This window comes from Momordica charantia (genome assembly GCF_013281855.1).
Source record: "Momordica charantia cultivar OHB3-1 chromosome 10 unlocalized genomic scaffold, Mcharantia_2.0 BLBB01000010.1, whole genome shotgun sequence".
In the NCBI taxonomy this organism is placed as follows: domain Eukaryota; kingdom Viridiplantae; phylum Streptophyta; class Magnoliopsida; order Cucurbitales; family Cucurbitaceae; genus Momordica; species Momordica charantia.
Window position 1 is genome coordinate 12,363,445 of NW_028275158.1, and position 10,104 is coordinate 12,373,548.

The following is a 10,104-nucleotide window of genomic DNA, read 5'->3' on the forward strand; positions in this document are numbered from 1 at the left end:
TCCATGACAGACATGCCCGTCATGAAAGGATAACCATGACGGGCAACAACCGACACCTTTACGAGTGTCCTTGTTTCGTTAATTTTTTTATGGCGACTTATGCCCGTCATTGTATGTGCGTCATTGTTTGGACGTCATCGTATGTTCGTCACCTTTTGTGTGACATTATTTATACGTCATTGTTTGGGGGTCGTCCTGGAATGACTATATTTCGTGACAGGCATTGGCCGTCGTTATTTTGTGAATAAATTAATTAAAAATATAGTTGGTATATATATATTTCCTTCAAACCAATGATAATATATCAATATGCAACTAAAACTTTGAACACATTCATCCACTATTATAAAACAATATCTATTCTAACTTTTAGAATAACTCAAAACTAGCCAACAATATATATCTCTCTTCCAACCTATTTTATAAAAACTTAACAAAAAACACAAATAATTAAGAGTAAGTACAAATTTCATCATGACCCTCTCCACTTTAGAATATAACTCAAAACTAATCAACCAATATATCTCATTCCAACCTATTCACACAAAATAATTCTCAATATTATTAAAACTCAAAAACTAATATGCAAGTAAAACTAATTTCAACATCATGATCTTGTAAAACTTAACTCAAGAACTAACCTTAAACTCACAATACAATTATTTAAGAGTATATCAAACAAGTACAAATTCCAACATGGCCTCTCTACTTTAGAATAACTCAACACTAACTTAGAAAGTAATAATATACTATATTCAGCAACAATCAAACACTTCTATATTAACACCCTTCCACGCAAGAACAAATGGGACCACCCGTCCCTCCAACAAAACTACATTCAGCATAAGAATTCGGACTTCTATATTATAAACAAAACAATCCAACACATTCAACATCAGTCAAATACTTCTATAATAATCCAAAACTAATATGTTATGCAGTACTATATATACACCATTCAAACTTCTATATATTATAAACAAGAGAAAAGCATTTCTAATTTACCAAGTACTAGATAGAAAGTAGTCTGAATCAAATACTTACATCAAATAAACAAAGCTAATGAATCCATAGGTACTACACAAATCGCCCAACAAAAGATGATCATTCTATTCGAACTTCTTCGTCGATTTCTTCTTGTTGATAGGCACTTTTTGTATTAAACTACAAAAAAAAAAGATAATACTAATATAAGGACAAATCATATATAAACACATAAAAGTATATGATAATACGTACAAGTTCAGTAATAGGAGTATGAGGGTTCCGCACTATTTCTTGTATATACTTTTGCAGATAGTTGCCACACTCGATAGAACCTGATTGTCGAGGACACTACGTATAGAAAATTTGAAAAATAACATAATTATGAGTTATACAAAGGATTTACTGCGACATTGATATGAGTTATGCAAATTTACCTTCACAGGTTTCCAAATTGTACTAATGGGATGTAATGAATCCATAACAATAATGGATCCATAAAAATGGAGAGGAAAAAACGCAAAAATCCAACGAATTCCCAATATCCATTATAAAAGCTCATCTCTCATCTTATCAAAATCCTACTGTTAAAGTTTAAATAAATTAATTTCGTCACCAAAGTTAAACAAATATCAAAACCCGAGTTTAGTTTAGCAAAGGGGAAAAAATGCTAAAACCTGCCATGTCGTTGTTGAATCTAATCTATCATCCATTTCTAATACAAAAGTAAAAAATTCCAAAATCTGAAAATAGCTATTTCCAATTTCAACCTATTCGAAATTCACCTAATCAACATTATATTCGCAATAAACAAATCAGAAATCTAATGCTCTTGAACCGTCCAGAAACTATAAAAAATGACAGCAAGAAGATCAAGATATACACATAATAATAAATTATGGCATACCCTATAAGTAATAACAATGTGGAAAAAGTTATGGCACCTTATAAATCTAAGAGGAAACAAACCTTTGACCCAAAAGTCAACCTAAATATTCCACCATACCTGAGATAAAGCTCATCCAAAGGTATGAAGAAGGCCCCACTTCAAATTGCATTTACTGATATTCTTCTAGAGCATTGACGAAACCAAATAATGTGTCCAAAATCTCACTGGGAACACCCATCTTTGACAAGCCACTCCTTATTACAAAAGGAAAACTTATTCCCAAAACAAAAAACACATAGTAAACATTTAGAAACCCACTAGTTGGAAAATGTACAACAGCAGAATGAATTAATAATTTATCAAAATTAGTGCTTATACATGCCGATTGAATTACAAAATGTAAAACAAACCCGTTCCAGCACTAATTTGCGAACCCCACCCCAATCCAGAAATTGAAAAAATAGTTCTACACAAATAATTTCATACCTAGCTTTTTCGACTGTGAATTCTCCAGAGGCAATCCGAGTAGACATTCAACTCGCCGTTTCTCTTCAAGCAGCCGCTCCGCACTTTTAACTCCACAAATAATACGAGGGAAGGGAATAGAAGAGGAGGAAGAAGAGAACCTTGGATATTGTAATATGAGTGAGTCCTGGATCGTCGTTTGTTGCTGTCGAATCGACGTTCGCTACTGCAGATCTTCACTCTCTACCGCCGGATGACCGCTTCTTGCCGCTAGACGTCGTTTGCCATCGTATCGTGGCCGTCGGCTCACAATGGAGTTGGATTCACACAGATTCACACGAAAGTAGGGAGACTTTCGCGCAAGCAAAGGGAGATGGGAGGCTGGAGTTTTGAGAGCGTAAAATTTTGGGGAAAAATTTTAAGTTAGGGCTAAAATGGGCCAGTTTCAATGGCGGGCGAAGCTCACCATTAAATGCATACTTACAATGGCGGGCGCGGCCGGACATCAAAACTTTAAAAAATTAAAAATAACAATTTTTGAGTATTTTTTACTTTGCCCGACATTGTTTGCTCCGTGTTTTTTTGTCCAACATTATTTCCTCCGTACTTTTTTTTGTCCGACATTAAAACCTGGATTTCTAGTAGTGATACGAATATAATCAGGAATACTATGACTATGAGACGTTTAGAACTTCAATTTTGTATACACATACATAAAATATATCCCCATATATACCAATCTTAACAGAATACTAATAATTACCAATGGTAAAAACAGAAGGGAACAGGAGACGAGATAAACACTCAATGGCGTCGACGGAAGAAAGCTGCACGGCGTCGGAAAAGTGCAATGAAAATTGAAGGAATAAATACCTCGTTGACGGAAGCACACGACGTCGACAGAAAGTCTATTCGGCAACAAAAAGAAGAAGATCTAGAAGGAAAGAAGAATTAAAAGAAGACGGTATGCAGTATCCTGTCCTCGTTGATGAAGGTCTGACGTCTGAAAGGAAGGCGACGACAAACGAAGGAGGTTGGAGACGGCAGAAAACGAAGTGGAAAATTCAAATCTTTCACAAATTTGGAAGTAGACGGCAGAAAACGAAGTGGAAAATTCAAATCATGATTTCACAAATTTGGAAGTTGTTAATTGGTGAGAGGATCAAATCTTTGAGAGATTTGAGGATTTTAGGTTGAAAAATTGAATGGGCCCACAATAATTAAATGAATATAATTACAAATTAAGGATTCAAATCTTTTAAATTTTAAAATTATAATATATTAAAAAGCAATAAATAAGGGTAGAAAGGGTATTAGAATAAAATTCTACATGAAAATATCTAAAACTGTAAATTTAGAAAATTGAAGGCATTTGTGTAAATACGATTTTAAAACAGCCCTCCCAAGATATTATCTCAAAAGGAATTTACACATGCCCACCTACCACCTTAGCAAATTGGATCCTGCAGATTGAATCGAGCCCAAACTAACCACCAGTCTAATTATGTCTAAAGACCAAACTACCCGTCGACAAATCTAAATCCAATTCACCGTGGCTGGCTCTGATACCATGTTAACTATTGTACAAAATACACCAATAACCACTATTTATTTTATCGAACGATATTATTCAACATCCAAATAATCCAAGCAATATTAAAACTAAATCAAGTAAGGAAAGAGAAGACAACGACACAAAAAATTTATAGTGGTTCGACCAATGTTGTCTACATCCATAGTGCAAGGTGAGAGTAAACTTATATTAGCTTTAATATCCAAGAACAATACAAATGGAACAAGGGAGAATAACAAACTCAAACTCTAAGCAGAACAACCCATGAAGAAGATGAAAACAATGGACAAAATACAAGAAGAAATAAAAAAACTCTTTTGTAGATTTTTCCACCCTCGGCTGTTGCGGTAAAAAATAGTGTAACAAAATTCTGTCTCTTTTTCTCAATCTCATGGCAAGGAGAATAGTTCAAAATTAGGGTTGTACACCATGTAATAAAGTAGCCACATACTTGGGCTTAAACAATAACTAACGGCGAAACCCAACTTCTTTAATTTAATAACCCATGAGATGTGTTTGAGTCATAAAACAATAAATCACCCTCTTGAATCAAGTATATCCTCAGATGAAGAAACAAACCACGATCTTGAACTCAACCCTGCATGTTAACATCATCATAAATAAGCAACATTAGCCAACACATACATTAAGTACGTCACAGAAAAATTAAATTTTACACCTGACAAGGACTTTGTAAACATATCAACAATATTACTTTCAGATGCAATCTTCTCAAGCTCCACTGTCTTCTTGCTCAGTTCATCTCTCAAGAAATGAAACTTTACGTCAACATGTTTGGTTCGCGATCATGGTATAATGGATTTTTCGAAAGTGCAAGAGCACTTTGACTATCACAATGTATGTTAGGATCTGCTATATCTCCCAGCATGTCTGATATCAACCCTTTCAACCAAATTGTTTCCTTAACTGATTCAGATAATGCTATATACTCTGACTCGGTAGTAGATAACGCCACTATAGACTGAGGTGAAGATCTCCAATTTATTGTATTGCCAAACACCTTAAACACAAAACCAGTTGTAGATCTTCTTTTATCTTAGTCAAATGCAAATTCAACATCAACAAAACCTTCTAAATACTGAACATCAGAATCACTAGTTGGAGTACATCCGAAACTAACCAAGTAGTATGGAGTACATCTGATACTAACCAAGTCCGAGTGAATTGAAAACTATTTCATAAAGTAGTCAAATGCGGATAGGTTAAATGCAATGGCAAGTAGTTGTTAGTCGTAATAATACTAGTAGTCCAAGGAATATTAAGACATGGAAAAGCCAGAAAAACGAAGAATCTGAAGTTGAAATGTTACGATTTCGAAAATATAGAGGTAATGCCTGTTCATTTCGTATGAAATAAGGGAATGTCGGTAGTTTCATATGAAAATATAAATGAGGGGCAATATAAGTAATTTCAACCATTGAGGGCAGCAGAAGCGACATCAACAAATGTTACAATAAAATGTTTTCTTAAAAGATGTTTTTTCTCATTGATGCGAATAATATTAGGTCGTTTAGAGCAATTTTCGCGATTATTTTTACCCTAACACTAATTACAAAATTTGTTTTTGTTACCCAACATTTTGAGCCTCTCTCACTTACACGAACCCCATTACTTGCAGTGGGAACGACAGCTGGTGCTCTCCTTCTGAACTTCAATGTTGAGGTCTCTGTTGGAGATAATATATAGGGAAACGTAAGGAAACACAAAATAAATAATCTGAATCCAATGTAGCGTTGTTTCCTTCAGATAGTTTTGTTCCCTCTATGATGCTCAAGGTTTCATGAACAATTGGCTCCCAAGATAGGACAAATTTACCAACCTATGAATGCAGCACTTCACGCATAGGACTCAACGAACCTGTAGTATTTAAGTACTTGTACATAAGGAAAAAGAGAGAATCTTAAGGGATTAGTTTTCTCTATATTACAAAATTGAAAAGAAACCACAATTTATAGACTACTTGTGGCCATTCAAATAGTCACATCTTTTCATATAAGGAGATGCATGTTGAAAAAATGTCTGTTAGTGAATCTTTTCAGGTTGCATCGATAATTGAGAAGTTAACCCCACCTGGAGAGACTTCAAAAATTATCTCAAGCATAAGCGCAAAGAAATTAAACTTGAGGAACTGGTTGTTCGATTGAGAATTGAGGAGGATACCTTGAAACCTGGGATAGAAAATGGAGGAAATGATCCTATGACCTCAAAGCTAAATTTTGTGGAAGGATCTTCCAAGGCCAATAATAAGAAAAGAATGTTTTATGGGGCTGGTCCAAGTTAGCCACACAACAAACGCATGAAGTTCAATGGCAATTGTTACAATTGTGGAAAACCTGGGAATCGGTCTAAGGATTACTGAAAGCCAAAGTCTTTTCAAAAGAATAAATCAAATGCTCAAGCACATGTGACATAAATGGATAATCTTTTTGATGGAGTTGCTGACATTGATTTATCTGTTGTAGCGTCTGAATGTAATTTGGTAGAAAATACCAAGGAATGGTGGGTAGACGATGGAGCCACTCGTCATATTTGTGCAAATAAGTGGATGTTCTCTACTTATACACCAACCGGAAATGGAGAACGACTTTACATGGGTAATTCTTCAAGTTCCAGAGTTGAGGGACGAGGAAAAGTAATGTTGAAAATGACTTCTGGCAAAGAATTAACTCTTAATGAAGTGCTTCATGTTCCAGACATTCGCAATAACCTAGTGTATGGTTCTTTGCTTAGAAAAAATGGGTTCAAAGTGGTCTTTGTTTACGATAAGTTTGTACTTAGTAAGCATGATATCTATGTGGGAAGGGTTTCTTAAGTGATGGTATGTTCAAGATGAATGTAATGACTGTTGTACCGAAGTCCCCTATATTAATAATAAGAATGTTTCTTCTGCTTACTTGAATGACTCTTATGATATTTGGCATGAGAGATTGGGCCATGTTAATTACAAAACTTTAAAGAAGTTGTGTAATATGGATTTAATACCTAATTTTACATTAGATCATAATGAAAAATGTGAAATATGTGTTGAATCAAAGATGGCAAAACCTCAATTTTATTCAATAGAAACAGAAACTGAACCTCTTGAATTAATTCACGCGACATATGTGATTTGAAATTTTTGCCTACAAGAGGAGGTAAAAAGTATTTTATAAGATTTATTGATGACAGTACGAGGTACTGTTATGTATATCTGTTAAAAAGTAAAGATGAAGTTGTTGAAATGTTTAAACACTACAAGACTGAAGTGGAAAATCAACTAGGCAAAAAGATTAAAATTTTTCGAAGTGATCGAGGGGGAGAATATGAATCACCTTTTGAAGGTTTTTGTTTAGAAGATGGAATTGTACATCAAACTACTGCTCCTTATTCTGCTCAATCAAATGGTATAGTAGAAGGAGAAAGTCGAACATTAAAAGAAATGATGAATGCCATGTTGATTAGTTCAGGATTACCACAAAATTTGTGGGGAGAAGTGTTGCTTACAACAAATTACATCTTGAATAGAATTCCATATAAGAAAACACAGGAAATTCCATACAAAATATGGAAGGAACGAAAACCGACTTATATATTTATGAAAATGTGGGGGTGTTTGGCCAAGGTGGCGATTCCTAAACCCAAAAAATAGTTAAAATAGGGCCAAAAATGATTGTCTGTGTGTTTATTGGGTATGCAATTATAGCAGTGCATATCAGTTTCTTGTACGTAAGTTAGAAAATCCTAACATACATGCAAATATAATTATTGAATCAAGGAGTGCATCATTCATTCAAAATATGTTTCTTTATAATATGAAAAATGAGTCAAATATAAGAAGAAGGACACATGAATCATCATCTAATCAGGAAAAATTGGATGGGATTCAAGAGCCGAGACATAGTAAGAGAACAAGAGTTGAAAAAACTTTTGGACCAAATTTTTTAATATTTTTGTTAGAAAATGAACCTCAAACATTTGGTGAAGCAATTTCTTCTCCAAAAGCACTATATTGGAAAGAGGTCATACACAGTGAAATTGATTCCATTATGCAAAACCATACATGGGAATTGATTGATTTTCCTCCTGGTTTTAAACCATTGGGTTGTAAATGGATTTTTAAGAGGAAGATGAAAGCAGATGGAACAATTGATAAGTATGAAGCTCGTCTTGTAGCAAAAGGCTATAAACTAAAAGAAAAGTTGGATTATTTTGATACATATTCACCTGTTACTCGAAATACATCTATTCGCATGTTGATAGCCTTAGCTGCTTTATAAAACCTTGAAATACATCAAATTGATGTAAAAACGGCTTTCTTTAATGGTGAATCAGAGGAATAAATATATATGAAACAATCAGATGGTTTTATTGTTCCTGGACAAGAGAAGAAAGTATGCAAACTGGTCAAATCTTTTTATGGTTTGAAACAGACGCCCAAGCAATGGCATGATTCACCATGTTATGTTAACAAATTGTTTCAAAATCAATGAATGTGACAAATGTGTCTATGTTAAAGGAACTCAAATGAAGTTCGTAATTTTATTTTTGTATGTTGATGATATGTTAATAATTGGTAGCAATAAAGAAATTATTTTTACTACAAAACAAATATTGACTAGAAAGAATGAAATGAAAGATATGGGTGTCGCTGATGTTATCTTAAGAATCAAGATCCATAGAACATCTGATGGACTAGCACTTTTTCAGTCACATTTATATCGAAAAAATTATTGAAAGATTCAAAAAATATGATATAAAAGTTGTAAAGACACCTTTGGATGCTAACCATCAATTATATTCAAATACGAGTGATAGTATGTCTCAATTGGAGTATTCTCGTATAATAGAAATTTTAATGTATGTTACGAATTGTACAAGATCGGATATAGCATATGCGGTAAGTATGTTGAGTCAATATATAAATAATCCAAGTCCAGATCACTGGAAAGCTCTTTTTAGAGTTTTGGAATAATTAAAATATAATCAAAATTACAGTTTACATTATACTAGATATTCAGCTGTACTCGAAGGGTACAGTGATGCAAGTTGGATAACTAGTATGAAAAAATCAAAGTCAACAAGTGGATATATCCTTAACTTGGGAGTGGAGCTATATCCTGGAAATCCTCCAAGAAAACTTGTATAGCAAGGTCAACTATGGAATCTGAATTCATAGCTTTATACAGAGCAGGGGAAGAAGCCGAATGGTGACGAAACTTTTTGGAAGATATTCCTAATTGGACGAAGCCTATACCCCCAATATGTATACATTGTGATAGTCAAGCCGCAATTGGAAGAGCGTAAAACTTAATGTATAACGGTAAGTCTCGACATATACGTCGACGCCATAATACCATAAGACAATTTATCTCTAATGGAATTATATCTAATTATGTGAGATCAAAGGATAATATTGCGAATCTGCTTACGAAAGCTTTAACAAGAGAGCAAGTGAAATTGTATACAATAGGAATGAGATTGAAGCCTATAATATAATAGTTAACATAATTGTAACCCAAACTAGTTGACTGAAGATCCCAAGATCTAGGTTGAAAAGGGAAAACAAATTTATGTATACCACGGAGAGGAGTACTAGGAAAATGAATTATAAATTTCTAACCATTCTTATTATAAAAATTAGTACCAACGTGGCAATGGATGAGGTTAAGTTATACTTTTAATGACTCTTTAGCTCTTTTATAAGAGTGAGATATTGTCAGGATACTCTTTAAAAAAGTCACCTACGTGGGTGTGAAGGGGCCATTTCTACAGTATTCAGGGCCAAAATAAATACAAACATGAGAACCTTAGTATTTCGAAGAATATCTATGTAATTATTATGGATTTTATTTACTCTTAAAAAGTTGACAGTTCAATGTTCTTTAACTACTGATCGGCTATGTAAACTCCATAGTTTTATTAAGGAAAGTTCAAGGTCTTAGACTACTTATCCTGATGTAGTTATTCTTTATGAGTAATCGTACACGTTTTTAAAAAATAAATTTTATTCATGTGGGGGATAGTTGGAATTTTTTAATAAAATTATTTTTGTTAAAAATGAAGAATCACAACTTTTCATGAACTGGTGCATGTTTTGTAAAGGTTCTTCTTAGTTTTGCAACACAGAAAACTGATCCCTCAAAATTCTCTCTTTTTCCTCTATACGAATACTTAAGTACTATGAGTTCGTTGA

General features: G+C 33.7%; 1 long non-coding RNA gene across 1 annotated transcript; it reads right to left on the reverse strand.

Moving 5' to 3' along the window:
• Nucleotides 1-1,025: 1,025 nt before the first annotated feature.
• Nucleotides 1,026-2,884, reverse strand: LOC148208565 (uncharacterized). Its single transcript, XR_015788532.1, has 3 exons — nucleotides 1,991-2,884; nucleotides 1,240-1,335; nucleotides 1,026-1,164 (listed from the first exon to the last, which is right to left on the reverse strand). It is a non-coding gene; the product is annotated as an uncharacterized LOC148208565 (long non-coding RNA).
• Between the last annotated feature and the right edge of the window lie 7,220 nt (nucleotides 2,885-10,104).